Below are 6,000 nucleotides of genomic sequence, written 5' to 3'. Positions count from 1 at the left end.
GCGAGCACCCGTGGCATCAACTCAATCCAAAAGAGATGGGGGTTTATTCAACAAGAATGCATCAAGTTTTGTGCCGTGCTTGAGAGCGTTGAAGTCCGTCCTGTGAGTGGCCAATGCGTGGGCGACTTGGTATGAACTTCTTCTCTTTGTTCCTATGCCATGTTCATGTTTGTTGCATTATGTGTCATTCGCTATTACATTGTGGCCTTCGCTTTGATTGTGTAGGCATTCCAAACTTTGGAAGCCTTCAAGGCCCGACATTCCAACAAGCCATTCACACTCACCCATTATTGGGCACTCATCAAGGATTGCCCCAAGTTCAAAGATCAATATGCCACTGTCAAGAAGAATGGAGGGCTGGTGGCCATGGCTGGGGATGAAGATGGAGTGAAAAGGCCGAGGGGAAAGACCAACTCGAAGGTGGACGAGAAGCGTGATACGACATCTTTCGCCTTGTAAGAAACTTTGCAAGGCATGATGACCCAAAAGGAAGTAAGGGGCGAGAGAAAGCGCCAAGAAAAGGAGGACCAAATGAAGGCCTACATGAAGCTCCAAACGAAGAAGCTCGACATGAAGGAGGCCGTCCAAATGAAGAAGCTCACGATCGAGGCCACCAACGTCGACACCAAAGCAAAAGAGGTGGCGCTAGACTTCATGATCGTGGACTTGAGCAAGATGTCCCCGAAGAGAAGAAGTTAGTTCGATAAGAAGTAAAAGGAGATGCTCAACCAAGATTGTTGAGTCGACTAGTGTGCCGACATGAGCTAGGGAGGCCGCAAGACATTAACTATGGTCGTTTTTTTGTAGGCTGTCAAGTCTGCCGGCCGCTGGCTTTGTTGCCGACGTGAAAACTTGGGGGTTGATCATTTCTTGGCCGGCATGTGTGTCGGCCACCGGCGCTCTGACCGGCATGAAGTATGGCCGCTGGCATGAACTACGGGCGCGGTGTCAAAATTTCAGTTTCCATTCCCTCTACAAAAATTCCAGGAGGCCAGATGAAATGCGTCCGCTCATTGGACGCACGACCAGTGCAAATGTAGAAAGGACCGGACACCACCTCTTTGCCTGACCCAAATGGACATAATCCGGATAAAACGGACGTGACGTCCGTTTAGGGTCGTGCGTTGGAGTTGGCCTAATTCTAAACAAAGGAAGGCCTCTATGGGGATCCTTTGTCTGTATTGTCTTTAACAAAGCTAGCGAAATGTTGGCAGTAATGATCGAGAGAGCCAAGTTGGAGGATCTTACCAATGAGATGGTGTTTCATCTAGTGGATGACGGATTATCTATTTTACATCAGGCGGATGATACCATTCTACTTTGTAGGTCATGACATCGAGAAAGCAAAGAAAACAAACCAGGAACTATTGCTTGTCACACTCGATCAATTTTCTGCGTTCAAATATTTTTTTGATAAAAGTGAGATCTCATTTCTATGAAAAACTTTAAGGAAAAACTTCCAAAATGCTCCTTCTCTGTTCCAAAATACTTTGTTCTAAATCAAACTTCCTTAAGTTTGACCAAGTTTGTAGAAAGAATTACTACTCAACATCAAACATCAAAAGTACTACTACCTCTGGACACTAAATAAGACGTTTTTGCAGTTTAACTACATCAGCGTAGGAGGGAGTAATAAATACCTACATTTAGCCCAATATAATAAATAAATAAAATACTGTACCTTTATTTGAAACTGTATAGTCATATTAGGAATTAGTACTAACAAACAAAGTCCTTCCCTGAATCCTCACAGCGTGACATACTGCAGACACACATACCTGCCGATGCAGCCCGAACATCACTGCCCGCGGAGTCCATGACGTGGAGAACGAGCTTTGTGGTGTAATTCCGGTGGACCGTGTAGAAATCCTGGGCGGCCAGCAGAACGCTGGTCCGCGCCACTTTTCCCACCAGCGATCCCAGGTCGAGGATCACCCCGACGTGGAATTCATCTGCTTTGCCGGTGGTGTTTTGGGCTGCCGCTGAAATCGGCAACCATCAGCAGTAACAAGAAGAACATGGTTCGACGTGCCTTCTCCATTACCTGGGGCCTGCAAGGATTTACACTTTTCTTTTGTGCTGTGCTGGGATGCACTGCGCGTGTCCTCTTATATGACTCAGCTTGTTGCTTCTCAGGGATGAACAGGAAGCTGCGAGGTAGATTCGCAGATTTGTGACAGGCTTAGTTAGTTGGTTTATTCCCCCTCACTGGACTTTGGAGCTTCCTCCGGAGTTGCCTCTGGATAAATAAATCCTTTGCATGCATGGGACGGGAAGAGGAAACAAGGTAGATGACGAACGCTGTCGATGGAATCTATCCCCGCACGATCGACGCGTTTTGACATCTCCGAGGGCCGGGTGCCGACGTGTCTTGGACCCTTAATTTGTTCGCGCAGATGAATGATTTTATTATTTATGAAAATGATAACGAGCAGATCGTTCTCGGGGAATGGTTCTTTCAGCGAACAACCTGCGGTGCGTCCGGCTTTCGTGCTCAATGCATGACAGCATGACGATTCCCGTGGGGCACACTCCTCAGAGCGAACAATGTGCAAATCTTAGGCTGGTCATAATAAGAGTACCATAGGTAGTAATATAGATTCCACATAAGTAAAAATGGTGATGTAGCAAGTACTCCATCCGTTCCATATTACTTGTACTAAATCAGCGACGAGTAATATGGAACGGAGGGAATAGTTAATAACGAGGAAGGCAAATAAAGTAACATAATATGTTACCATTACATACCGCTTCCCAATACAAAATGAGTCTACAAAGTAATAAATGAAGACCCTCCTTCCCCCCGCGCCGCCGGTTGCACCCTAGATCCACACCCCTGAGCTTCACCGCCGCCGGAGGGGACACCGACGAAGTCCGTGCGTGCCCAAGGAGGGTGGCGGCGGGGCGTTCCTACCTCCTGCAGCGTCGTCAGGCGAGGCCTGGCCTCCAGTCGGCGCAGCGCGGTACCGCGGCGGCGCCACCCTTCTCCGACTGGCTATACCGTCCTCGGCGGCATCCTCTTCCTGTCTACTAGTGCGTGCTCGACGGATCTAGCCTGGGGGGCGCGACATTCTGCGGGTGCATGCATGGCGCGCTGGCCATGCGTGGGCGCCCTCTTCTTTGCCACGTGCACACGGACCAGTCATGGCCATGCGCGGTGCGCCTACCGCTGTTGGATTCTCCGTCGTTGGTGCTGCAGGTGGCCCCGTTCTGGATCCACCGGGGGCTGCAGCCATTCTGCTCGGGGTGGTGTGGTTCTTCTCATCTTCGATGCGGCGGCCTGCACATGGTGGAATTCACCCTTGCCGTTGCGGTCCCGGTTGGCTTCGAACTTGCATTTTCCAGGTCCAGCTCGCTGGAGTTCCTCCAGTAGCGGTTTTGGCCCCGGTTCTCTGGAGGTTGCGCTCTTTCCGGCTTCTTGGGTTCGCCGGTGGTTTGGCGGCTCCGGCTTCGTCGATCCAGGTCAGCGTTCTCCGGATCCTGGCTCGTCGACATGCTGGTTGCCGTTGCATCCCGTGTGTTGGTTCCTCTTCACCATGTCGTCGCCTCTCCGACCTTGACCGCCACCCCTTGCCTCGCCCCACCCCCGCCAGGTCCAATGCTTGCGATTCCGGTGGCAAAGCTCCCATTCGGGCGATGGCGACTCCAGCTTACGACATGTTCCTGTCTTCGGATTTAGTCGCGATAGCTTTGGGATTGTTTGGACATTGGCCAGGGCGAAATCCCTGCTTGATGCTGGCAGCGGCGACACCTGCGGGTGCCGTATGTACCATTCCTGGAGGCGCTGCCATGGCTTATTCTCCGAGCCCCTCTTTGAGCGTCGGGGGAAACCCCAGATCCAGTTCCGTGGATCGGACAACGGCGGCGTCGCGGTATCGTTCCCCTTCATGAAGGCATCATCTTGCTGGCTTATGCCGTGTCTGGTACTAGATTCCGAGTGTTGGGTTGTTTTTGTTGGTCTGGGTAGTTTAGTGTTGTGTTGTAGCTCCTGTTTAGGCTGAGCATCACATGTCTCTCTGCTTGGGCACCATGTTCACATCATTATTGGTTGTGCCATCCGATGTACCCCCTCTGTATTCTCATTTCAACTCCTTCTATCAATGGAAGATACGCAAGCTTTGCGTATTCGCGAAAAAAACATATGGATGTTACTAATCTAAGTTACTCCATTATGACTAGCCTTAAACAAGTGATTTTGTGAGCCGTCAGTGAAGGATTTCGCCTCGAGTTCGGACCGTTGTTGCAAACCTTGCCCTAGCTCTCCCTCTACCCTAGCTCTCTCTCTCTCACTTCGCCCTAGGCCGAACCGAAGCGAGGAAGAAGAAGACACGAGGTGAAGGGGGACACGGTGGAGTTCCGGCGCACGAACACCTGCCGCACAGACGGCTTGTTTTCCCTCGAGTACGAACTCGAGCTCACTCCATAGGCTGTTACTATGTCCACTACGCGGCTTTATACACACGCTACCCCGCCGCGGTCCCGACGCGTCCAACGAACCCAGCGCGCGCCCATACACGTGTCGGGCGCGTCCGACCCGTCGCCACGGCTTATTAGCCCAACACGGATAAGGGCCAGCATTGGCGACGTGGAGCCGTTAGTGAAGGATTTCGCGAGCCGACGGAAGGCCGCGATCGAGCGGATGCGCAAGGATGTCGTCACATCCTTTAGCAACTTCGGGATGGAGATCCTGTGTTGGAGTTGTGTCGAATATAGTGTACGAGGTAGGTTACAGTTGGACTCGTAGTTGTATTGTGTTTAGATAGGATATGGAGTCGTGTCCTAGTAGGATACTTGTATCCTAGGCCTCTCATATATAGCGAGGGTAGACACACGATGTAACCTATGCCAACATAATAGCACAGGCACGCAAGGGGGAGCCGGCGGCGTGTGCCGGCGCCCGGGTGGCCGGTGTGCGGTATTGTGACGGTGTCATGGGGAGGAGCACCCATAGTCAGGCCCCGGGGATTAGCCATATCGGCGAACCTCGTTAACAAATCTCGGTGTCGTGCTCGTGTGATTGCTTGGTCCTCGGATGATTGACGAAGTGCCTCGGGTTTATTCTAACAAGTGGTATCAGAGCAATTTTTTTGGCGGATTGCTACTAGTGCACGGAGGCGAGACCACGTGGGTTTTTGCTAGTGTACTTCGGCGTCGCGGGGATAGGTCAGATAATTTTTCGCAGGGTCAGCCATACAAAGAATCATGGCGCCATCGGGTACCAGGTTTGAGGTGGAAAAGTTCAACGGAACTGGAAGCTTTGGGTTATGGCAGACAAGGGTGAAAGATTTGTTGGCACAACAGGGATGCTTGAAGGCGTTGTTGCAGGAAGCCAAGCTAGCTAAGATGGAATTATCATGTGATGGATGGAAATTCACGGAAGATGATCTGGGAGCCTGGGTCAGACAAGACAGTCTGACGGATCGACATGGATGTCGGTTGGTACAGAAGACGGTGGTGGGATCAGCGACGCCATAGGTGCGTGATGCTGATGGTGACCGACTTCTGGGGCGTGGAAACACGTGGCACAGGCCCGAGTGCTTGTGCGGCTTCGACAAGACTATGGCGTGGGGTTGATTCAAGATGGCGTATGCATGTGAGCTTGAAGTCGACGGGGCGCGAGGGTGGACTGATCATCTACCATGGAGTCATGTTGAAGGTGGAGCTGGAATCTGGAGGACTTCACTCAGTGCTGATTGAGGGGCTACGGCGTAAGACGTCAACGACTCGAAGCCTATTCAGCGGGAAAAGCGAGTGACATGCAGTTCGGACTGGAGCCCAGTGGTCTGATGGAAGCGTGAAACTCATAATCGGTCGGTGATGATCGGTGGTACTCTGCAGTGGGGGTTGAGTGGTGTGGTTTCACGATCCTTGAGACTCGACTGGGACAGCGGAGGCTCGACGCGGTAATAGCGGTGAGGCGTGCGGTATGCACGGGACATGGAGACGGGCCAGGGCTCTGGTGGTCATACATGTGGTGAGACAATTGCGAATTTGACTCGG

The sequence above is a fragment of the Triticum dicoccoides genome, chromosome 5B (assembly GCF_002162155.2).
Source record: "Triticum dicoccoides isolate Atlit2015 ecotype Zavitan chromosome 5B, WEW_v2.0, whole genome shotgun sequence".
NCBI lineage: Eukaryota > Viridiplantae > Streptophyta > Magnoliopsida > Poales > Poaceae > Triticum > Triticum dicoccoides.
The sequence above is the reverse complement of the archived record's forward strand: the minus strand, read 5'-3'. Positions refer to the sequence as shown.